The sequence below is a fragment of the Balaenoptera physalus genome, assembly GCF_965194825.1.
Source record: "Balaenoptera physalus genome assembly, chromosome: 2".
In the NCBI taxonomy this organism is placed as follows: domain Eukaryota; kingdom Metazoa; phylum Chordata; class Mammalia; order Artiodactyla; family Balaenopteridae; genus Balaenoptera; species Balaenoptera physalus.
In genome coordinates, this window is record NC_138883.1 from 125,759,706 (window position 1) to 125,785,240 (window position 25,535).

At 40.1% G+C, this 25,535-nt stretch overlaps 1 long non-coding RNA gene across 1 annotated transcript in view; it reads left to right on the forward strand.

The window, feature by feature from the left end:
• Nucleotides 1-25,535, forward strand: part of LOC309655245 — a 48,396-nt gene that overhangs the window by 13,816 nt on the left and 9,045 nt on the right. Inside the window, exon 1 of the long non-coding RNA XR_014260692.1 lies at nt 1-24,852. This exon is cut by the window's left edge and continues 13,816 nt beyond it. This is a non-coding gene — a long non-coding RNA (uncharacterized lncRNA). The remainder of the gene's footprint in view (nt 24,853-25,535) is intronic.

The window sequence follows — 25,535 nt, forward strand, 5'->3', positions numbered from 1 at the left end:
ACCAGGGGTGTGGGTTTGGAGGCCCCCTATCCCTCGAGGAAAGCCCTTGAGACTCTACCGAGTCTAGGGGCTTCCATGTGGTAAAGACGTAGTCCTGTCTTCAGCATGCTTTCCTGATCCCTGGTTCTGATGCCCACCTGGCAGCCATAGGCGGGACCTTTCCTTAGCTCTTTCTCTTCCTAGTGTGTCTTTCAGTCAGACGTTCTGGCAAGGGCCTCACCATGGCCTGAATGATTCGAGGTGAGTGGCTTTCTTTTTTAGACAGTGACCCCAGTGGACCTTGGACTATGGGGGTGGGCCATCTCAAAGCCTTCAAGAGGGAGGAGTCCTTTTGGGAACCTCAGTCCTCACAAAGAGGGGAACACTGCTGCCCCACCACATCTAAGGACTAGCTTCTCAGGCACTTAAAAGCCTTTCATTAGACCTGTGTTCTAGTCAGGCTGCACATGGAGGCAACGTTTCCTTTCCTGGGCCCTGGTGGAACATCCACACAGGTCTGTGTGCACCTCAAGGCAGAGGATGCTGATCTACTGAGGAGACACTCACTTTTGGTGTTTGCTTTGCAGTCTCAAAAGGACTATCAGTAGGGAAGAACCGAGCCCCAGGACAGGAGTAATTGAGAGGCAGGCAAGAAACTGTCCACAGGGTTTTGGCAAGTACACGCTGCTGGCTACTGAGAGAGCTGGAGGACATCCCCTGAGCTTAAATGGAGCTTGGCCAGGTCACTTTCAGGGATGGTGATGTCTTGGTGAGGCCAATTACACCTGATGGGACCTCTGATGGATTTTCCTTCACCCAATCGGGTTCAGTGATTCTCATGGTGAGTTCTTCCTCTCTAGGAGCCACTACCTTCAAAGAGAGCACCCTCAAGAGGAAATAACCCTTCTGAGGGGGCACTCCTAGTAAGGCCGTTGAGAGCCCTTCCGAGCCCTGGTATCATCTCGATTGTGAGGCCTTGTTGCCAGAAGTAGAGTGGTGGCTACATGATGTGGGCTGAGGAGGGAGTAGGTGTACTGCTGTTGTTTGGGGGCATTTGGTGGGCCACTAGAGGGGATGCTGCACCAACAGACAATGGCTGTTGTCCCCGGTCTGAAGGTTCCTATTCAGGGCATTGCCAGGTTGACTGGTGCTAAATCCATGGGCCCGTCTCCAGATATCTGCCTCTTCCAGCATCCTTTCCATGGAATTCATGTCCACGTTTCCTTTGTGTTGGCAGGCAAGTGGCTAAGTCCAATGTCCCATCGGCCACTCCATGTTTTCACAGACCACCATCGAGCCTGGAGGAACATGTCCATTCTGCAAGCCACATCTGTAGAGTTTTGCTGGCCAAGAAGCCCTCGCCCCAGGACTTCTGATGAAAGGAGAGGCAATGATGCTCTGCCTTCACCTCAGAGTCTTCAGGGATTCATCTATTCTTCCTTCCTGGAAACATTAGTTTAGTACGTATTCATGCACAGATCCAATTGTCCACTGGTTCCTTTATGTTTCTAAGTCTGGATGGAAGGAAGGAAAGAGAAAAGTAAGGATAGGAAGGTAGGGAGCTAGAAAGGTAGGTAAGTGGGTCAGGAGGTAGGTAGGTTGATAATTGTTATGTATGCATGTCAGGTAGATGTTTATGTTAATGCGTACAGGTATATTTGGTCACATTTTGTGGTCATGGAAGTGTTCCTGGATATACAAGACATGTGTTGATATGTCTCATAGCATCATTCGATGCATATAGGGGTACACGCATTACCCGCCAATGCCTAACGGTATGGACTAGGAGTTGACATAGCTGTCCTACTCCTCTTTAGCCAGATAACATCCCCAGGGGAAGGACAATCTGAGTTTGAGCTGCTGCCTATGGAGCAAGCGATGTCAGACTTGTTCCAGCACCTGGAAGAGACAGAAAGTCACGTCCTTTTCAGCATCCATATCTCCAGAGAGCATCTGAGGTAAGCCTACTCAGGTGCCATGGCACAGATGCATAGGGAGTGCCTCAGCTGGGTCAATGACGAGAACTCATATGGTCATGAAGAGAGATGAGGACCAAAAATCATGCTCAATAGGATTACACTGAGGACCAAAGGAGGTGGCCATCCAGGGGCCAGAGTTTGGGGAATATCCTATCTCTTCCAGAGCCCAGAGGTGTGGGTGTGGAGGCCCCCTATCCCTAGAGGAATGCCCTTGAGACTCTATCGTGTCTAGGGGCTTCCAAGTGGCAAAGACATTGTCCTGTCTTCACCTTGCTTTCTTAATCCCTGTTTCCAATGCCCGCCTGGAGGCCATAGGTGGGGCCTTTTCTTAGCTCTTTCCCTTCAAATTGTGACTTTCATTCAGATGATCTGGCAAGGGTCTCCCCACGGCCTGCATGATTCGAGGTGAGTGGCTCTCTTTGATTTTTGGCAGAGTCCACAACGGACGTTGGACTATGGAGGAGGCCCACCTCAAAGCCGTGAAGGGAGAGAGTCTTTTCAGGAACCTCAGTCTTAGGAAAGTGAGGGATTTCTGCTGTGGCACCACATCAAAGGACTAGTTTCTCGGGCACTGAAAAGCCTTTCGTTAGACCCGAGTTCTAGTCAGGTTGCACCTGGAGGCAACGTTTCCTTCCCTGGGCCCCTGGGGAACATACACACAGGTCCCTGCACACCTCAAGGCAGAGCACACTGATCTACTGAGGAGACAGTTACTTGTGATGTGTGCTTTGCCATCTCCAAAGAACCATAGGTAGGGAAGAATCATGCCCCAGGCCAGGAGATAGTGAGAGTCATTCAAGAACCCGTCCACCGGGTCTTGGTAGGTATATGCTGTTTGCTATTGAGAAGCTGAAGGGCAGCCCCTGAGGTTTAATGGGACTTGGCCAGGTCACTTTTAGGGATGGTGGTGTCTCAGTGAGGCCAGTTGTTCTTGATGGGCCCTCTGATGGGTTTTGCCTCCCACTCTCATCCAGTGATCCTCCGGGGAGTTCTTCCTCTGTGAGGCCACTGCCTTCGAAAAGAGCACCCTCCAGAGTAGAAACTCCTTCTGACTTTCCATTTCTAGTAAAGCTGTTGAGAGCCCTTAGGAGCCCTGGTATCATCTCCATTGTGAGCCCCTGTTTCCCTGAAGTAGAGTCATGGCCCCATGATATGGGCTTAAGATGGAGTAATTGCACTGCTGTTGTTTGTAGGCTTTAGGCATGCAATGGATGGAGACGCTGCACCAATAGACAGTAGCTCTTTTCCAGGCCTGAACATTCCCATTCAGGTCTTCGCCAGTTTCACTGGTGCTGAGCCCATTTGCCCATCTCCATATATCTACTCCCTTGATCACCCAATTTTGGGGACTCATGCCCTCGTTTTTGAGTATTGGTGGGCAAGTGGCAAAGCCCAATGTGCCATCAGCCACCCCGTGCTTGCACAGACCAGGATCGAGCCCGGAGGAACGTCTCCATTCCACAAGACACGTCCATAGAGGTTGGCTGGCCAAGAAGCCCTCGCCCCAGGCCTTCTGATGGGAGGAGAGCCAATGATGCTCCGCCTTCACCTGGGAGTCTTTAGCAATTCATCAATTCTTCCTTCCCTGATACATTAGTTCTGTACCTATTCATGCACAGATCCATTGGCCAATGGTTCATTTATGTTTGTAAGTCTGGGAGGAGGGAGGGAGACAGAAAAGTAAGGAGATAGGGAGGTAGGGAGCTAGAAAGGTAGGTAGTTGGGTCGGGAGGTAGGTAGGTAGATAGGTATTAGCTGTGCGTTTCAGGTAGGTGTTTATGTTAATGCGTACAGGTACATTTGGTCAGATTTTGTGTTTGTGGAAGTGTTTCTGGATGTACAAGACATATGCTGGTATGTCTCGTAGCATCATTTGATGTATATAGGGGTCCATGCATGACTCCCTGATGCCTAACGGTATAGACTAGGAGTTGACACAGCTGTCCTACTCTTCTTTAGCCAGACAACGTCCCCAGGGGTAGGATGATCTGACTTTGGCCTGGTGCCTATGGGGCAAGTGATGTCAGCCTTGGTCCAGCTCCTGGAAGAGACAGAAAGTCATGTCCTTTGGGCAGCCACATTTCCAGAGAGCATCTGAGGTAAGCCTACTCATGTGCCAAGGAATGGATGTATAAGGAGTGCCTCAGTTGGGTCAATGATGAGAACTCATATTGTCCTGAAGAGAGATGATGACCTAAAAATCATGCTCAGTAGGATTACGCTGATGCCCAAAGGAGGTGGCCATCCAGGGGCCAGAGTTTGGGGAATATCCTGTCTCTTCCAGAGCCCAGGGGTGTGGGTGTGGGTGTGGAGGCCCCCTATCCCTCGAGGAATGCCCTTGAGGACATCCAGGGCCTGGAGGTTGGAGATTCTCTTGTCCCTTCCAGAGCCCTGGAGTGTGGGTTTGGAGGCCCCCTATTCCTGGAGGAAATCCCTTGGGACTCTACCTTGTCTAGGGGCTTCCACATGGTGAAGATGTGATCCTGTCTTTCGCTTTCTTTCCTGATCCCTGGTTCCTCTGCCTGCCCGGAGGCCATAGGCAGGACCTTTCCTTAGCTCTTCCTCTTCAAATTGTGTCTTTCACTCAGACGTTCTGGCAAGGGTCTCACTACAGCCTGAATGATTCGAGGTGAGTGGCTCTCTTTGATTTTTGACAGAGGCCCATTGGAAGTCTGACTATGGGGAAGGCCCACCTCAAAGCCATCAAGAAGGGGGAGTCCTTCCGGGAACCTCAGTCCTCGCAAAGTAGGGGATTTCTGCTGTGGCACCACATATAAGGACCAGTTTCTCAGGCACTGAAAACGCTTTCATTAGACTTGAGTTCTAGTCAGGTTGCACCTGGAGGCAACGTTTCTTTCCCTGGGCTCCTGGGGAACATCCACACAGATCTGTGAGCACCAGAAGGCAGAGCACGCTGACTTACTGAAGGAACAGTCACTTGTGGTGTGCTTTGCCGTCTCCAAAGAACCATCGGTAGGGAAGAATCGTGCCCCAGGACAGGAGAAGTTGAGAGGCAGGCAAGAACCCGTCCACTGGGGCTTGGTAGGTAGACACTGCTGGCTATTGAGAAAGCTAAAGGGCGGCCCCTGAGCTTTAATGGGAGTTGACCAGGTTACTTTCAGGTATGGTGGGGTATCGGTGAGACGAGTTCTTCCTGATGGGACCTGTGATGGATTTTGCTTCACCCACTAGTGCCCATTGAGTCTCTTGGGGAGTTCTTCCTCCCCAGGAGCCACTGCCTTCAAAAAGAGCATCCTCAAGAGGAGAAACCCCTTCTGAGTGTGCATTCCTAGTAAGGCTGTTGAGAGCCCTCCAAGCCCTGATATCATCTCCATCGTGAGGGCCTGTTTACCAAAGAAGAGGAGTGGCCCCATGACGTGGGCTGAGGAGGGAGTACATGCATTGCTGTTGTTTGGGGGCCTTCCGTGGGCCACAAGAAGGGACGCTGAACGAACAGATGATGGCTCTTGTCCCTGGCTTGAACGTTCCCATGCAGGGCTTTGCCAGGTGGACTGCTGCTGAGCCCATGGGCCCATCTCCAGATATCTGATTCTTCCAGCATCCATTCCGTGGGACTTCCTGGCCCCATTTTCTGTGTGTTGGTGGGCAAGTGGTCAAGCCCAGTGTCCACCACCCCATGATTGCACAGACCAGGATCGAGTCCAGAGGAACATCTCCATTCCGCAAGACACGTCCATAGAGTTTTACTGGCCAAGAAGCCCTTGCCCCAGGCCTTCTGATGGGAGGAGAGCCAACGATGCTCTGCCTTCACCTAGGAGTCTTTAGCGATTCATCAATTCTTCCTTCCCTGACACATTAGTTATGTAACTATTCATACACAGATCCACTTGTCCACTGGTTCCTTTATGTTTTTATGTATGTATGGAGGGAGGGAGAGAGAAAGGCAAAGAGGTAGAGAGGTGGGGAGCTAGAAATGTAGGTACGTGGGTTGGTAGGTAAGTAGGCAGATAGGTAGGTAGATGAGTGTTAGGTATGCGTTTCAGGTAGGTGTTTATTTTAATGCATACAAGTACATTTGGGCACACTTTGTGTTCATGGAAGTGTTCCTAGATGTACAAGACATCTATTGGTATGTCTCATAGCATCATTCAATGCATATACGTGTACACGCATGACCCCCTAATGCCAACGGTATGGGCTTGGATTTGACACAGCTGTCCTGCTCCTCTCTAGCCAAAGTCCCCATGGGAAGGAAGATCTGAGTTTGGTCCACTGCCTATGGAGCAAGCGATGTCAGCCTTTGTCCACCACCTGTAAGAAACAAAAACTCAGTTCCTTTTGGGCATCCTCATTTCCAGGAAAGCATGTGAGGTAAGCCTACTCAGGTGCCAGGGCACAGGTGAGTGGGGAGTGCCTTGGTTGGGTCAATGATGAGAACTCATATGGTCCTGAAGAGACATTATGACCTAACAATCATGCACAATAGGATTACACTGAGGCCCAAAGGAGGTGGCCATCCAGGGGCCAGAGTTTAGGGATTCTCCTGTCCCTTCCAGAGCCCTGGAGTGTGGGTGTGGAGGTCACCTATCCCTGGAGGAGAGCCCTTGGGACTCTACCATGTCTAGAGGCTTCCATGTGGCAAAGACGTGATCCTGTCTTCAGCTTTCTTTCCTGATCCATGGTTCCACCGCCTGCCCGGAGGCCTTAGGCAGTGCCTTTCTTTAGCTCTTTCTCTTCAAATTGTGTCTTTCAGTCAGACGTTCTGGCAAAGGTCTCTTCACAGCCAGAATGATTTGAGTGAGTGGCTGTATTTGATTTTTGACAGAGACCTCAATGGACTTTGGGTTATGGGGGAGGCCCACGTCAAAACCGTCAAGAGGGGGTAGTCCTTTCTGGAACCTCAGTCCTCGCAAACGGGGGATTTCTGCTATGGCACCACATCTAAGGACTCAGATCTTGGGCAATGAAAAGCATTTCATTAGATCTGAGGTCTAGTCAGGCTGCACATGGAGATATGTCCTTCCCTGGGTCCCTGGGGAACATCCACACAGGTCCGTGCCCACCCCAAGGCAGAGCACACTGATCTACTGAGGGGACAGTCACTGTGATGTGTGCTTTGCCATCTCCAAAGAACCATCGGTAGGGAAGAATCATGCCCCAGGCCAGGAGGTGGTGAGAGGCATTCAAGAACCCGTCCACTGGCTCTTGGCAGGTAGACGCTGCTTGCTTTTGAGAAGCTGAAGGGCAGTCCCTGAGCTTTAATGGGACTTGGCCAGGTCACTTTTAGGGATGGTGGTGTCTCAGTAAGGCCAGTTGTTCCTAATGGGCCCTCTGATGGGTTTTGCCTCCCACTCTCATCCAGTGATCCTCCTGGGGAGCTCTTCCTTTGTGGGAGCCAATGCCTTTGAAGAGAGCACCCTCCAGAATAGAAACTCCTGACTGTCCAATTTTAGTAAAGCTGTTGAGAGACCTTAGGAGCCCTGGTATCATCTCCACCATGAGCCCCTGTATGCTTGAAGTAGAGGCATGGCCCCATGATATGGGCTTAGTATGGAGTAATTGCATTGCTGTTGTTTGCAGGCCTTGGGCATGCCATGGATGGAGACGCTGCACCAATAGTCAATGGTTCTTGTCCCGGCCGGAACATTCCCATTCAGGGCTTTGCCAGTTTCACTGGTGCTGAGCCCATTTGCCCATCTCCATATATCTGCTTCCTTGATCATCCAATTTTGGGACTCATGTCCTCATTTTTTGAGTGTTGGTGGGCAAGCGGCCAAGCCCAATGTGCCATCAGCTGTGCTTGCAGAGACCAGGATCAAGCCCAGAGGAACATTTCTGTTCCCCAAGACTCATCCTTAGAACTTTGCAGGCTGAGAATCTCTCACTTTAGAAGGAGAGCCAATGATGCTCTGCCTTCTGTTTGAAGTTTTTTAGGGATTCGTCATTTCTACATATCTTGACACGTTATTCATATATACATTCATGCACTGATCCGCTCGTCCACTGGTTCCTTCATGTTTGTAATAACGTATGGAGGGTTGGAGGGAGGGAGAAAAGTAAGGATTTAAGGAGGTAAGGAGTAGAGAGGTAGGTATGTGTTTTGGTAGGTATGTAGGTAGATACTTAGGTTTTAGGTATGCGTTTCAGAAACTTGTTTATGTAATGTGTATAGGTACATTTTGTCACTCTTTGTGTTCCTGAATGTATCACTGTTGGTGTGTCTTGTAGCATCATTTGATCCATGAAGGTGTATCATGCATGACTCCCAATTCCTAAAGTGATGGAGTAGGAGTTCTCACTGCTGTCCTACTCCTCTCTAGCCAGACCACTCCCCAGAGGAATTCAGTTCCTTGTTTGGCCTGCTTCCCATGGGTCAATCAATGTCAGCCTTGGTCCAGCACCTGGAAGAGACAGATACCCACTTCTTTTTGGGCACCCTCATTTCCAGAAAGCATCTGAGGTAAGGTTACTCAGGTGTCAGGCACCAATGTGTGGGGAGTGCCTTGGTTGGGTCTATGATGAGAACTCATATGGTCCTGAAGAGAGAGAATGACCTAAATGTCATGCTCAATAGGATTACACTGAGGCGCAATGGAGGTGGCCATCCATGGGCAGGAGGTTGGGGATCCCCCTGTCCCTTACAGAGCCCTGGGCTGTAGGTATGGGGGAAGGAAAGCCCTTGAGACTTTACCGTGTTTAGGGGCTGCCACATGGCCAAAACATGGTCTTGTCTTTGGCTTTCTTTCCTGATCCCTAGTTCCACCGCCCGCCCAGATGCCATAGGCGTGACTTTTCCTTATCTCTTTCCTTTGATTTGTATTTTTCTCTTATACCTTCTGGCAAGGTTTTTCCACGACCTGAATGTTTCCAGGTTAGAGACTCTCTTTGGTCCTTGACACAGGCTTCAGAGGACTTTGGACTATGAGGGAGGCCCATCTTAAAACATCAGGAGGGGGGAGTTATTTTGGGACCTGCAATCCTCATAAAGATGGGATTCCTTCTCTGGTGCCATTTCTACATTCTAGGATCTCAGGCTCTGAATAGCCTTTTGTTAGACTTGAATTCTGGTCAGATTGCACATGGAGTCAATGTTTCCTTCCCTGGCACCCTGATATACATCCCCACACGTTCCTGTGCATTTGGAGGCATAGAATACTGATCTGTTGAGGGGACAGTCACTTGTGGTGTGTGCTTTGTGGTTTCCCAAGAATCTATTATATGGTATGATCTAGCCCCAGCCTGGACTCATTCAGATGCATTCATGAACCAGTCCACTGATCTTGGTTTGTAGACACTGCTGCTTATTACTTGAGCTGAAATGTGGCCCCTGATATTATGTAGGGCTTTGCCAGGACATTTTCAGGGATAGTGGGCTCTCGTTAATGCCAGTTGGTTTTGACGGGCCCTTCTCTTTGTTTTCCTACTTTCAGTGGGTCCCACTGCATTTCATGTGGAATTTTTTCTCTGTGGACACTACCCTCTTATATTGCCTCCCACCCCCACAGTTCTGGAAAATCTGTTTACAGCTCTTTGGTGCCATTGTATCATCTCCAACGTTAGACCATTTTGAGGCATGAGTTAGAGTGGTGGCTCAAGATGTGGTCCTAGGGAGGAGTAGTTGCCTTTCTGTTTTTTGTTGTTCATTGTCTGGTCATGGATGGGGTCCCAAACTAAAAGTTGTTGGCTCTCTTTTCAGTCCTGAAACTTCCCTTGCATGTTTTTGCCAGTTTGACTGATGGTGAGCCCATGGGCCAGTCTCCAGATATTTGCTTCCTAGAGCATAAATCCACGTGACTTCACAGCCACATTGTCTGTGTGTTTATTGACAAGAATACAACCCCAATGTCCTGTCTGCTACCCATTGTTTTAAGAGACAATGAAGAGCCAGTATGAATTTCTTCATTCTTTAATCATCCTATGTTGAATGAATCAACTATTGCATGATTAGTGATTCTTTTTGTGCATTTAATGTATATTTCTCTTTAGATATGAAGGAATGTCAAACATAAGTCATTTACCTATAAAAATTTTATGTCTAATCATTTAATACTCTCCATTGTTTTTCTTTTAGTTAAAGACTATTTAGTAAGATGACTTTTTGGACATTGTTTTTGATTGTACTTTTACCATCAGATCTTCCTGCATTCAATCTGGTCACTTGTACACCAAAATTAAAGCTTTCCATTCCGGGTAAGAGTTTTCTGGAACTGTTTTATTTATATTTGTGAATAGTCATGTTTTGTGTTTTTGATAAAAATTAGTTATTTCTTGAATAAATTCTTAATATCTGATCCTAATTAGCAGGAAGTTTCCAAATGTTTGAGTTTCATTTTAGTACTCCTCAGTTTTTAATGCTTTGGAATTTTGATACTAATTCATGGTGGTTTTTGTTCTCATTTTTTCTTTCTGCATGTCTGGTTAATAGGTGATATCCCAGTCTATGATGTTATGTGAGTGACAGCACCAATGTACCACGTGGTGGCTGTAAAATTCCGAATAAAACATTAGACAAGTGAAAAACAGGGCTCTCTGATAGTTTTATTCAATTGGGAAGCATAAATATTATAATGGGTTTTCTTCTCATAAAAGACTGGCCTACTTTCCAAGATTCTTATGAGAAATTTTTTGTTTTTCTTCTGAATTTGCTTTAATTGAAACTTGAGAAATTTTGTTATTCTATGGTGATATTTATTATAACCTAAAAATGTTTAGACATATTCATTCCTATTGTATATTTCCAGGGTGGTTATAGTGTTGTGATATGTTTTAATCATTGGCAAATTACTCACAATTAAGAGACCCAGGCAATTGAGGTCTCAAGTTTGAGATTCATATATATGCTTTGCCTATGATATGTGATCTTGGATAAAATATATGCAAACTGATATCCCTTTTAATGTTCCTGACTTTTACATTGCTTTACTTCTTTCCTTAGAAAGGAAGTACATGACGTGATTAATTATTATTGTTCTTGATATTGCATCCTTGAAGATATGCAAGTCCAAGGACTTGTCAAATATCTGTTTATGTCTGTGATTGATATATCTCTAGTTTACAACAGATGTATTTTGGACTTTTTAGAGTAAGAAAAATATTCCTTGTGTAGAAATTATAGAATAGTCCACATGAACAATACATACATGAGAGATAAGTTCTCATCCCTGACTACTGTTATTTTCAAATTGAATAATAATGAAAAAATGAAATCTCAATCTCCTGAAACACCTGGTAGCTACCCAGGAATGTTGTAATAAATGTTCCAGTCTCCAGTTTACTCTAACACCAGGGCTTAAGGATACATATATCTGGTAAGAATTTTCAGGACAAAATGATTATATCTGTGGGTAGTTTTATAGTTCAAATCAATAAGAGCTTTTCTTTTTCCCCAGAATTATTGACGAATAATTGACAAATATAATTGAATATATTTCAGATGTACAACATGATGGTTTGATACACTCTACATCATAATATAAATACCAAGATGCAGACAATTAACACATCCATCCCCCACCCCACAGTTAATTCATGTGTGTGTGTGTGTGTGTGTTGAAAATGCTTAAAATCTTCCCCAAAATTTCAAGTATGCAATACTGTATTCTTAACTATATTCACCATGCTGTATATTAGATCTATATACTAGATTAAATTAGTTACTAATCTAGTAACTAAAAGTTTGTACCCTTTGATCTATATCTTCCTAATTCCCCCTCCCCTCTATCCCCTGGTATTCTATTCTGTGTCTATAAAATTGGCCTTTTAAAAGATTCTACACATAAGTGATACCATACTGTATTTTTGTATCTTTGTCTGGGTTTTTTCATTTTGCATACTGCCCTCCAGGTTCATCCATGTAATCACAAATCACAGAATTTTCTTATTTTCTATGCATAATATATCATTTCATATACGTATACATTTTCTTTTTCAATTCATCTATGAATGGACATTGTTTCCATATCTCGCCTGTTGTAAATAATGCTACAAAGAACATGGAAGTGCAGATATCTCTTTGAGATACTGATTTCATTTCCTTTGGCTATATACCCAGGAGTCAGATTGCTGGATCATATGATATTCTATTTTAAATTTGTTGAGAAAACTCCATACTGTTTTTCATAATGGTGATAACTCATTGTAGTTTTGATTTGCATTTCCCTAATGATTAATTATATTGAGCTTCTTTTGCATTTGTCTTCATTGGAAATATATATATTCAGGTCTTTTGCCCAATTTTAATTGAATGATGATGATTGCTATTGAGTTGTACGAGTTCGTTATGTATTTGTGTATTCATCATTTATCACATACATGGTTTGCAAATATTTTCTCCCATTCTGTAGGTTGTCTTTTCAATTTACTAGTTGTTTCCTTTGCTGTGCAGAAGCTTTTCAATTTGATGTAGTCCCACTTGTTTAGTTTTACTTTTGTTGCCTGCACTTTTAGTATCATATCAAAAATTTATGACCAAAACCAACATCAAGAACCCTTTTACCCGTGTTTTCTTCTAGGAGTTTTATGGCTTCAGGTCTTATGTTTAAGTCTTTAATACATTTTGTGTTAACATTTGTGAGTGGTGTAAGGTGGGGGTCCAGTTTCATGCTTTTGCATGTGGTGATGGAGTTTTCCCAACACCACTGATTGAAGAGACTATTTTTCCATTGTGTATTCTTAGTTCCCTTGTTGAAGGTCCATTGAATATATATGTGTGGGTTTATTTCTGGGCTCACTATTGTGTTCAATTGATCTATATATTTGTCTTTATGCCGGTAACATACTTTTTAAATTATTGTAGCTTTTATTTTATCTTTAAAATTTTATTTCATATTGAAGTATAGTGGATTTACAATGTTGTGCTAGTTTCAGGTGTACAGCAGAGTGATTTAGTTATACATATACATATATCTATTATTTTTCACATTTTTTCCCATACAGGTTATTACAGAATATTGAGTAGAGTTCCCTGTGCTATACAGTAGGTCTTGTTGATTATCTATTTTATATATAGTAGTGAGTGTATCTGTTAATCCCAAACTCCTAATTTATCCCTCCCCCCACCTTTCCCCTTTGGTAACCATAAGTTTGTTTTCTAAGTCTGTGAGTCTGTTTCTGTTTTGTAAATAAGTTCAGTTGTATAATTTTTTAGATTCCATATATAAGTGATAACATGTGATAATTGTCTTCTCTGTCTGACTTACTTTACTCAGTATGATAATCTCTAGGTCCATCCATGTTGCTGCAAGTGGCATTATTTCATACTTTTTTATGGCTGAGTAATATTCTATTGTGTATATATATCACATCTTCTTTATCCATTCATCTGTCAATGGACATTTAGGTTGTTTCCATGTCTTGGGTATTATAAATAGTGCTGCAATGAACATTGGGGTGCATGTATCTTTTCAGATTATGGATATATATTCTCTGGATATATACCCAGTAGTGGGATTGTTGGATCATATAGTACCACTATTTTTAATTTTTAAGGAACTTCCATACTATTCTCCATAGTGGCCATAGCAATTTACATTCCTACCAACAGTGTAGGAGGATTCCCTTTTCTCCACACTCTCTCTAGCATTTATTGTTTATAGACTTTTTCATGAAGTCTTTTCTAACTGGTGTGAAGTGATACTTCATTGTAGTTTTAATTTGTATTTCTGTAATAATTAGCGATGTTGAGCATTTTTTCACATGCTTTTTGGCCATCTGTATGTCTTCTTTGGAGAAATGTCTATTTACATCTTCAGCCCTTTTTTTTTATTGTGTTGTTTGTTTTTTTATATTGAGCTGCCTGAACTGTTTGTATATTTTGGAAACTAAGCCCTTGTCAGTTGTATCATGTGCAAATATTTTCTCCCATTCTCTGGATTGTCTTTTCATTTTGTTTATGGTTTCCCTTGTTGTGAAAAAGCATTTATGCTTAATTAGGTCCCATTTGTTTATTTTTGTTTTTATTTTCATTACTCTAGATGATGGATCCCAAAAGATATTGCTGCAATTTATGTCAAAGAATGTTCTGCCTATATTTCCCTCTAAGAGTTTTATAGTATCTTGTCATACATTTAGGTGTTTAATCCATTTTGAGTTTATTTTTGTGTATGGTGTTAGATAATGTTCTGATTTCACTCTTTTACATGTAACTGTCTGGCACCACTTATTGAAGAGGCTGTCTTTTCTCCATTGTATAGTCTTGACTACTTTGGCATAGATAAGTTGACCATAGGTGTATGGGTTTATTTCTGGGCTTTCTATCCTGTTCCATTGATTTATAAGTCTGTTTTTGTGCCAGTACCAAACTGTTTTGATTACTGTAGCTTTGTAGTATAGTCTGAAGTCAGGGAGCCTGATTCCTCCAGCTCCTTTTTTCTTTCTCAAGATTGCTTTGGCTATTTGAGTCTTTTATGTTTCCATACAAATTTTAAGATTTTTTTGGTTCTAGATCTGGAAAAAATGTCATGGGTAATTTGATAAGGATTACATTGAATCTGTAAATTACCTTGGGTAGTATAGTCATTTTGACAATATTGATTCTTCCAATCCAAGAACATGGTATATCTTTCCACCTGTGTGTGTCATCTTCAATTTCTTTTATCAGCATCATATATTTTTCTGAATACAGGTCTTTTACCTCCTTAGATAGGTTTATTCCTAGGTATTTTATTCTTTTTTATGCAGTGGTAAAGGGGATTGCTTCCTTAATTTCTCATCATTCCTTGCTAGTGTATAGAAAAGCAACAGATTCCAGTGTGTTAATTTTGTATCCTGCAACTTTAATGAATTTATTGATGAGTGCTAGTAGTTTTCTGCTAGCATCTTTAGGATTTTCTACGTATAGTGTCATGCATCTGCAAACAGTGACAGATTTACTTCTTCTTTTCCAATTATTTCTTTTTCTTCTCTGATTGCCATGGCTATGACTTCCAAAACTATGTTGAATAAAATTGGCAAGAGGACATCCTTGTCTTGTTACTGATCTTACAGGAAATGCTTTCAGCTTTTCACCATTAAGTATGATGTTAGCTATGGGTTTGTCATATATGGCCTTCATTATGTTGAGGTAGGTTCCCTCTCTGCCCACTTTCTGGAGAGTTATTATCATAATGGGTGTTGAACTTTGTCAAATTATTTTTTGATTCTATTGAGATGATCATACGGTTTTTTTCCTTCAATTTGTTAATGTGGTGCATCACACTGATTGATGGATTGATCCCTTGATCATTATGTAGTGTCCTTCTTTGTCTCTTGTAACAGTCTTTATTTTAAAGTCTATTTTGTCTGATATGAGTATTGCTACTCCAGCTTTCTTTTGAAAGCTGTGGATTTGTGGATATTGAAAAATTCTTGAGTCCCTGGGAAACATCCCACTTGATCATGGTGTATGATCCTTTATTATGTATTGTTGGATTTGGTTGGCTAGTATTTTTGTTGAGGATTTTTGCATCTATGTTCCTTAGTGATTTGGCCTATAATTTTCTTTTTTTGTGATATCTTTGTCTGGCTTTTGTATCAGCGTGATGGTGGCCTCGTAGAATGAGCTTGGGAGTGTTCTTTCCTCTGCAATTTTTTGGAAGAGTTTCAGAAGGATAGATGTTAACTCTTCTGTAAAAGTTTGATAGAATTCGCCTGTGAAACTATCTGGTCCTGGACTTTTGTTTGTTGGAAGTTTTTTCATCACAGTTTCAATTTCAGTACTTGTGATTGGTCTGTTTATATTTTCTATTTCTTCCTGATTCAGTCTTGGAAGGTTGTACCTTTCTAAGAATTTGTCTATTTCTTCTAGGTTCTCCATTTTATTGGTGTATATTTGCTTGTAGTAGTCTCTTATGATACTCTGTATTTCTGTGGTGTCAGTTGTAACTTCTCCTTTCTCCTTCCTAATTTTATTGATTGGAATCCTCTCCCCCTTTTTCTTAATGAGTCTGGCTAAAGGTTTATCAATTTTGTTTATCTTCTCAAAGAACCAGATTTTAGTTTCATCGATCTTTGCTATTGTTTCCTTGGCTCTATTTCAACTATTTCTACACTGATCTTTATGATTTCTTTCCTTCTACTAACTCTGAGTTTTGTTTGTTATTTTTTCTCTAGTTGCTTTAGGTGTAAGGTTATGTCATTCATTTGGGATTTTTCTTGTTTCCTGAGGTTAGATTGTATTGCTATAAACTTCTCTGTTAGAAATGCTTTTGCCGTGTCCCATAGGTTTTGGATCGTGGTGTTTGCCTCTAGGTATTTTTTGATTTCCTCTTTGATTTCTTCAGTGATCCATTGGTTGTTTAGCAGCATTTTTTTAGCCTCCACATATTTCTGTTTTTTACAGGTTTTTTTCTTGTACTTGATCTCTAATCTCATAGCGTTGTGAGTGGAAAAAATGCTTGAAATGATTTCAATTTTCTTAAATTTACTGAGGCTCAAATTTTGGCCCAAGATATGATCTATCCTGGAGAATGTTCCATGTGCACTTGAAAAGAATGTGTTTTCTGCTTGGATGGAATGCTCTATAAATATCAATTAAGTGTATAATGTGTCACTTAATGCCTATGTTTCCTTATTGATTTTCTGTCTGGGTGGTCTGTCCATTGATGTAAGGGGGTATGTTAAAGTCCCCCACTATTATTGTATTACTGTCAATTTCTCTTTTTATGTCTGTTAGCATTTGCCTTATATATTGAGGTGCTCCTATGTTGGGTGCATATATATTTACAAATGTTATATATTCTTCTTGGATTGATCCCTTGGTCATTATATAGTGTCCTTCTTTGTCTCTTGTAACAGTCTTTATTTTAAGTCTATTTTATCTGATATGAGTATTTCTACTGTGGCTTTCTTTTGATTTCCATTTGCATGGAATATCTTTTTCCATTCCCTCACTTTCAGTCTGTATGTGTCCCTAGATCTTAAGTGGGTTTCTTGTAGACAGCATATATACAGGTCTTGTTCTTGTGTCCATTCAGCCAGTTTGTGTCTTTTGGTTGGAGCATTTAATCCATTTACATTTAAGACAATTACTGATATGTTTGTTCATAATGCCATTTTGTTTATTGTTTTGGATTTGTTTTTGTAGGTTTTTTTTCTTCTCTTCCTCTTTTGTTCCTTTCTCTTCTGATTTGATGACTATGTTTAGTGTTGTATTTAGATTCCTTTTTCTTTTGTGTGTGCATCTATTGTAGTTTTTTGGTTTGTCATTACCATGAGGTTTTGATATAGAAGTCTATATATATACAAGATTGTTTTAAGTTGCTGGTCTTTTAATTTCCAATGCATTTTCAATATCCTGCATTTGTACACTCCTGATAATTGCTGGTTTTGATATCATATTTGTATGTGGATGATTTCCTACCTTTACTTTTTCTTTGCCTTTACCAGTGAGCTTTCCCATTTGTAATTTTTTTTGTTTCTAGTTGTGGTCTTTTCTTTTCCACCTAAAGAACTTCCTTTAACATTTGTTGTAAAGTTGGTTTGCTGGTGCTGAATTCTCTTGGAGTTTGCTTGTCTGTAAATCTTTTGATTTCTCTGTTGAATCTGAATGAGGGCCTTGATGGTAGAGTATTATTTGTTGTAGGTTTTCCCCTTTTATCACTTGAAATATATCATGCCACTCCCTTCTGGCCTGCAGAGCTTCTGCTAAAAAAATCAGTTAATAACCTTATGGGAATTCCCTTGTATGTTATTTGTTGTTTTTCCCTTGTTGCTTTTAATATCTTCTCTTTGTGTTTATTTTTTTCAGTTTGATTAATATGTGTCTCCGCATGTTCCTCCTTGGATTTATCCTGCCTGGGACTCTCTGCACTTCCTGGACTTGGGTGATTGTTTCCTTTCCCTTGTTAGGGAAATTTTCAGCTATTATCTCTTCAAATATTTTTTCAGGCCCTTTCTCTCTCTCTTCTCCTTCTGGGACCCATATAATGTGAATGTTGGTGCATTTAATGTTGTCCCAGAGGCCTCTTAAACTGTCCTTATTTCTTTTTGCTCTTTTTTCTTTATTCTGTTCTGCAGCAGTGATTTCCACCTTTCTGTCTTCCAGCTCATTTATCTGTTCTTCTGCCTCATTTATTCTGCTATTGATTCCTTCTGGTGTATTTTTGATTTCAATTATTTTATTGTTCATCTCTATTTTTTCTTTATATCTTCTAGCTCTTCATTAAACATTTCTTGTATCTTCTCAGTCCATGCCTCCATTCTTTTTCTGATATCTTGGATCATCTTTATTATCATTAGTCTGAATTCTTTTTCAGGTACATTGCTTATCTCCATTTCACTTAGTTATTCCTCTGGAGTTTTATCTTGTTCCTTCATCTGGAACATATTCCTCTGCCATCTTATTTTGTCTAACTAATCCACAGGCTGCAGGATTGTAGTTCCTCTTGCTTCTGGTGTCTGGCCCCTTGTGGATGAGGCTGGCCTGAGAGGCTTGTTCAGGCTACCTGGTGGGAGGGACTGGTGCCTGCCCTCTGGTGGGTGAAGCTGGGTTTTGTCTCTCTGGTGGACAGGGCAATGACAAGGTGTGTGTTTAGTGGTGGCTGTGGGCTCAGAAAGACTCTAAGTAGCCTATCTGCTAATGGGTGGGGTTGTGTTCCAGCCCTGTTGGTTGTTTGTCCTGAGGCATCCTAGGACTGGAGCCTAAGGGCTCTTGGGTGGGGCCATGTCTTGGCATCTAAATGGCCTCTAGAAGAGCTCATGCCAATGATTCCTCCCCAGTACCTCCACCACCGGTGTCCTTGTCACCTTAGTGAGCCACAGTCACCTCATGCCTCCTCAGGAGACCCTCCAAGTCCAGCAGGTAGGTCTGTCCCAGGCTCCTCTGAAGTCACTCCTTTTTCCCCTGGGTCCTGGTGCACACAAGAGTTTATGTGCACCCTCCAAGAGTGTAGTTTCTGTTTCCCCAAATCCTGTGGAGTTCCTGCAATCAAGCCCCACTGGCCTCCAAAGCCAAATGCTGTGGGGGCTCCTCTGCCTGATGTCAGACCCCAGACTAGGGAGCCTGACGTGGGGCTCAGAACTCTCACTCTTGTGGGAGAACCTCTTCAGTATAATTATTTTCCAGTTTGTGGGTCACCCACCTGGTGGCTATGGGATTTGATTGTATTGTGAATGTGCCTGTCCTACCATCTTGCTGTGGCTTCCTCTTCAGAAGTAGAATATCCTTTCTGTAGGTTCCAGTCTTTTTTGTCAATGGTTGTTCAACAGTTTGTTGTGATTTTGGTGTTTTCATGAGAGTAGGTGAGATCAGGTCCTTCTACTCCACCATCAGCCTTGCATCCAGGCTGCTGGCTCCCTCAGGTCAGTTCAGCTCTCACCACATGAGTCATCTGAAAAATTGAGCTGGGCAGCTCAGCCCTTGAATAGCCATTCCATTCCTGTGAAGATATTTTCTGAATAAGCATTCAGCAACCATGCTAGCTTCAGAGCAGTAAGTACAGTTGTCCCTCGGTGTCCACAGGGGATTTGTTCCAGGACCCATGAGGATAATAGAATCCTGGGATGCTCAAGTCCCTTACATAAAATGGTGTCACTGTAGCTTTTAATATATTTTATTTTTTATTGAAATACAATTGATGTATAATATTATATTAGTGTCAGGTGTACTAACAGTCATTTGACATTTATTACATACATTATGAAATAATCACAATAAATCTAGTAACCATTTGTCCTCATATAAAGTTATTACACTGTTATTGACCATATTCCTTATGCTATATACTACATTCCCATGGTTTATTTAGTTTATAATTGAAAATTTATACCTTTTAGTTCCCTTCACCTATTTTGCCCATCCCCCACCCATCATCCCTCTGGAAGCCACCCATTTTTTTCTCTGTATTTGTGAGTCTGTTTTTATTTTGGTTTTTTGTTTGTATTGTTAATTGAGTCCAAAGATAATTGAGAGCATATGGTATTTGTCTTTATTTATTTGACTTAATTCACTTAGCATAATGCCCTATAGGTCCATCCATGTTTTCATAAATGTCAAGATTTCATTCTTTTTATGGATGAGCAATATTCCATTGCATATATATACCATATCATTTTTATTCATTCACCTATCAATGGACACTTAGACTGTTTCTACATCTTGGCTATATAAATAATGCTGCAATAAATATTGGGGTACATCTATATTTTTTTGAATTAGAGTTTTTGTTTTCTTTGTGTAAATACTCAGAAGTTAAATTGCTGGATTATATAACAGTTGTATTTTAAATATCTTGAGGAACCTCCATACTGTTTTCCATAGTGGCTGCCTCAATTTGCAATCCCACCAACAGTGCATGAGAGTTCAAATTTATTTTTTTCAATGATTTTTTAAAATAAATGTCTTTCTTTATTTTTTGGCTGCATTAGGTTTTCGTTGCTGGGTGCAGGCTTTCGCTAGTTAAGGTGACCGTGGGCTACTCTTCACTGTGGTGCACAGGCTTCTCATTGTAGTGTCTTCTCTTGTTGCAGAGCACAGGCTCTAGGTGCACAGGCTTCAGTCGTTGTGGCACACAGGCTCAGTAGTTGTGGTGCACGGACTTAGCTGCTCCACTGCATGTAGGATCTTCCCGGACCAGGTCTCAAACCCATGTCCCCTGCATTGGCAGGCAGATTCTTAACCACTGTGCCACCAGGGAAGTCCCAAGAGTTCACTTTTCACCACATCCTCACCAACAGTTATTTGTTGTCTTTTTGATTATTTAATGTCATTCTGATAGGTGTGAGGTGGTATCTCATGTTGTTTTTTAATTGCATTTCCCTGATGTTTAGTAATGTTGAGCATCTTTTCATGTATCTGTTGTCCATCTGTATATCTTCTTTGGAAAAATGGCTGTTCAGGTCCTCTGCTCGTTTTTAATTGGGTGGTTTGTTTTTTTGATGTTCAGTTGTATGAGTTTGTTACATACTTTGGATATTAACTTCTTATCAGATATATCATTTGAAAATATCTTCTACCATTTATTAGGCTGCCTTTTCATTGTGTTGATAGTTTTCTTCACTAGGCAAAAGATTTTAGTTTAATGTAGTCCCATGCCCCCCCTTTTTTTTGCCTTTTTATACCTTGCCTGAGACAAATCCAAAAAAACATTGTTAAGAATGATGTCAAAGAATGTACTGTCTAGGTTTTCTTCTAGGAGTTTTATGGTTTGTGCTCTTACATTTAAGTCTTTAATTAATTTTGAGTTTATTTTTGTATATGATGTGAGGAAGCGGTCCATTTTTATTCTTTTGAGTGTAACTGTCTGGTTTTCCAAAAAACATTTATTGAAGAGGCTGTCTTTTCCTCCACTGTATATTCTTTCTTCCTTTGTTTCAGATTAATTGATCATATAAGCATGGGCTTATTTCTGGGCTCTCTATTTTGTTCTATTGATCTATGTGTCTGTTTTTGTACCAGTACCATACTGTTTTGATTACTGTAGCTTTGTATTATAGTTTGAAATTAGGTACCATGATACTTCTAGCTTTGTTCTTTTTCTCAAGATTGTTTTGGCTTTTTTTTAAAGCTTTTAATAAAATTTTTGAATTATTTCTTCTTGTTCTGTAAAAAATGCCATTGGTATTTTGATAGAGATTGAATTGAATCTGAGTTTGGCTTGGGTACTATGGTCATTTTAAAAATATTAATTCTTCCAATCTATAAGCATGGAGTATATGTCCATTTATTTATGTCATCTTCAACTTTTTTCATCAATGTCTTATAGTTTTTTGAGTACAAATCTTTTACCTCCGTGGTTAGATTTATGCCTGGGTATGTTATTCTTTTTGATGCAATTGTAAATGACTGTTTTCATAATTTCTCTTTCTGATAGTTTGTTATCAGTGTATAGGAATGTAACAGATTTTTGTGTGTTAATTTTGTATCCTGCAACTTTATTGAAGTCATTGAAGAGTTCTAGTAGTTGTTTGGTGGAATCTTTAGGATTTTTTATATATAGTATCCTGTCATCTGCAAACAGTGACAGATTTACTTCTTTCCAATTTAGTTTCCCTTTTTTTTTTTTTTTTGTCTGATTGCTGTGGCTAGGAATTCCAATACTATGCTAAATAAAAGTGGTAAGAATGGGCATCCCTGTCTTGCTCCTGATCTTAGAGAAGATAATTTTAGTTTTTCATCATTGAATAAGATGTTGGCTGTGGGTTTGTCATAAATGGCCTATATTATGTTATGTTCCCTCTATACCTAATTTGTTGGTATTTTATATTAAATAGATGTTGAATTTTGTCAAAAGCTTTCTCTGTATCTATTAAGAAGGTCATATGATTTTTATTCCTCAATTTGATAATGAGGAGTATCACATTGATTGATTTGTTAATATTGAACCATCCTTGCATCCCTGGGATAAATCCCACTTGATTATGGTCAAGTGTGGTCCTTTTGGTGTATTGTTGAAATCGGTTTGCTAATATATTTTTGGGAAGTTTTACATCTATGTTCATTGGTTATATTGACCTGTAATTTTCCTTTTTTTATATTGTCTTTGTCTGATTTTGGTATCAAGGTGATGCTAGCCTTGTAGAATGGGTTTGAAAATGTACTTTCCTCTTCAATTTTTTGAAATAGTTTGAGAAGGATGAGCATTAACTTTTCTTTAAATGTTTGGTAGAATTCACCTGTGAAGCCATCTAGTCCTTGACTTTTGTTTGTTAAGAGTTTTAAAATTAATGATTCAATTTTATTACCGGTAATTGGCTGTTTATACTTTCTATTTTTTCCTGATTCAATCCTGGCAGATTGTATGTTTTTAGGAATTTATTCATTTCTTCTAGGTTTTCCATTTTATTGGTGCATAGTTGTTCATAGCAATCTCTATGATCTTTTGTATTTCTCTGGTGCTGATTGTAACTTTTCATTTTTATTACTGATTTTAGTTATTTGGGTCTGCTCTCTTTCTTTCTTGATGATTCTTGGTCTCATTGAATTTTCTATTGCTTCTTAGTCTCTATGTTTTTTTAATTTCTGCTCTTATTGTTATTATTTCTTCTAATAACCTTTGGGTTTGTTTGCTCTTTTTCTAGTTCCTTTAGGTGTAAGGTTATACTGTTTGAGATTTATTTGTTGGTTTTCTAAAGTAGGTTTGTATAACCTACTATACACTTCCCTCTTAGAACTGCTTTTGCTGCAAAGATTTTGGAAAATTGTGTTTACATTTTCATTTGTCTCCAGGTATATTTTTATTACCACTTTGACTATTTAGTAGCATATTGTTTAGACTCCATGTTTTTGCATTTTTTGCTATTTTTTCTCCTGTAATTGATTTCTAGTGTCATATCACTGTGGTTGCAAAAAATGCTTGATCTGATTTCAATTTTCTTAAATTTATTGAGACTTGTTTTGTGGCCTAGCCTGTGATCTATCCTGCAGAATGTTCCATGTGCATTTGAAAATAATGTTTATTCTGTTGCTTTTGTATGGAATGTTCTACATATATCTATTAAGGCCACCTGATCTAATGTTTCATTTAAGCTTAGTGTTTCCTTATTGATTTTCTGTATGGTTGATCTGTCCATTGAGGTAAGTGTGGTGTTAAAGTCCTGTACTATTATTATGTTACTGTCAGTTTCTTTTTTTATGTTCGTTAATATATGCTTTATGTATTTAGATGGTCCTATGTCGTGTGCATAGATATTTTCAATTGTTATATCTTATTACTAGGTTGATCACTTAATCATTATATAATGTCCTTCTTTGTTTCTTGTTACAGTCTTTGTTTTATTGTCTATTTTGTCTGATACAAGTATTGCTACTCCAAATTTCTTTTGTTTCCATTTGCATTGAATACCTTTTTTCATTCCTCATTTTCAGTCTATGTGTATCTTTAGATCTGAAATGAGTCTCTTGTAGGCAGCATATATATGGGTCTTGTTTTTGTATCTACTCAGTGCCATTCTATGTCTTTTGAGTGGAACATTCAGTCCACTACAATTAAAGTAATTATTGATAGTTATGTACTTATTGACACTTTGTTAATTGTTTCCTGGTTGTTTTGTGGGGATTTTTTATCCTATGGTTTCTATATGAACACATATATTCTGTGGCTAGGGGGTATAGATCTATTGGATAGAAGGAGTATCACATTGTATACTTTGCATACTTTAATAATCTTTTAAGTGATATTACCCAAGTTCACAGTTAACTGCTGTTTCTTTGTTTCTATCATACTGGATAAATATATCAGCATTGAAAATTGTCCCAGTGCAATATCACTTCATGTATCACTCTAGACAGAAGAATACTGAGAAGCTTCCCGAGTTGCCTTTATAACCAGTGTTACTAAAATCAAGTCAAATGTCTACCTGTGCCATTATCCACTATAAGTTGGATGAAAGTGGTAAATTGTCAAGAGCATTAGTGTGTGTAAGGAATGCTTATTTGTTGGTAGTTGTCCTGTCTGGATAAGGATGAGCATAAGTATCAAGTACCGAGATCCCGCTGAGTGGCCTTCTAATAAGACAACATTCTCAGAACTGGCTTAATTTTTAACCTCCTCAATAATCGCACGATACCCTTACCATGTGTCTTGCATTTTTTTTGTCTTGCATTCTTAAATCAGAGGTACTTTTACATCATAAGGTATTTATAAAGTCTTTATTGGGTGGAATACAACTTTAGAATTTTCCATTTGAGATAACTGCTATGTTACTTATTTGCAAAGTTCAGTACAGGGGATTATAGACTATTTGCAAAAAGTTAAAAATTCAGAGAGGAAACAAGTGGATAAATGAAATAGCAAGGGTGACAATGGATGAAGCAACTGTGATGTTTGTGGCAAGGAAAGCCTATATGATTAATTAAAATGGAACCAATGTTATGCTTTATTTTTAATTAATTTAATGCATTGTATGATCTGATCTATTTTCCTTGTGATGTTTTGCTGTAGGTCAAAAACTAGAACAAGTTACTGTTCTTTCAAGTGAACAAGTTATTTTCAGGGAAGAAAAGTGAGCAGCTACTTTGGTACATTCGAAATTCTTATGTGTTTTATGACTAGTGATGTCAGTAGTCGATGTGAGATCATTCAGAGACTCAAGAAAGAATATTTTTATGATAGATATATTTTTTCTTGTGAATGTCTCTACATGGTTCAAGGAATTCTCATTATTCTTTCTTCCCTTTTTGAAACGTTTTTAAAAAGTAACCTGAATAATTTTGGAGAGTCATTGCCGTAATTCCTTTTTTCACTATTTTGTATTGAATGACAATAATCTTGTAGTTAAATGCAAGTGTGCTAAACATTGATATTTTTAATCTATATCTGGAACATTCAGAACATAGATGTTTCTACTTATACTTGTACTGTAATTATACCACATATAATTTTGCTACACTAATTACTCTTCAAATTTTTAGTTGATTAAGTTTTTTCTGTGTTTTCCCAATAGATTTTATCTAATTTTATTAGAACAATCCAAGGTCACTTTTTTCGATGTTATATATATAAGAATTCCATTATTCAGGTACTAAATAGAATGTCTACTCTACCATGTACTGTTCTTTATTCATAGTGCAGTAGATAAGCCTGAAGGAAATAAGCCTGGCTGTGGAAATGCTTATTTGTTGTGAGGGTGCTTGTCTGGATCGATGATGAGCACAACTGTCTGAGGATGCTGAGGGACTCATTCCAGATGTCAATCTGAGGT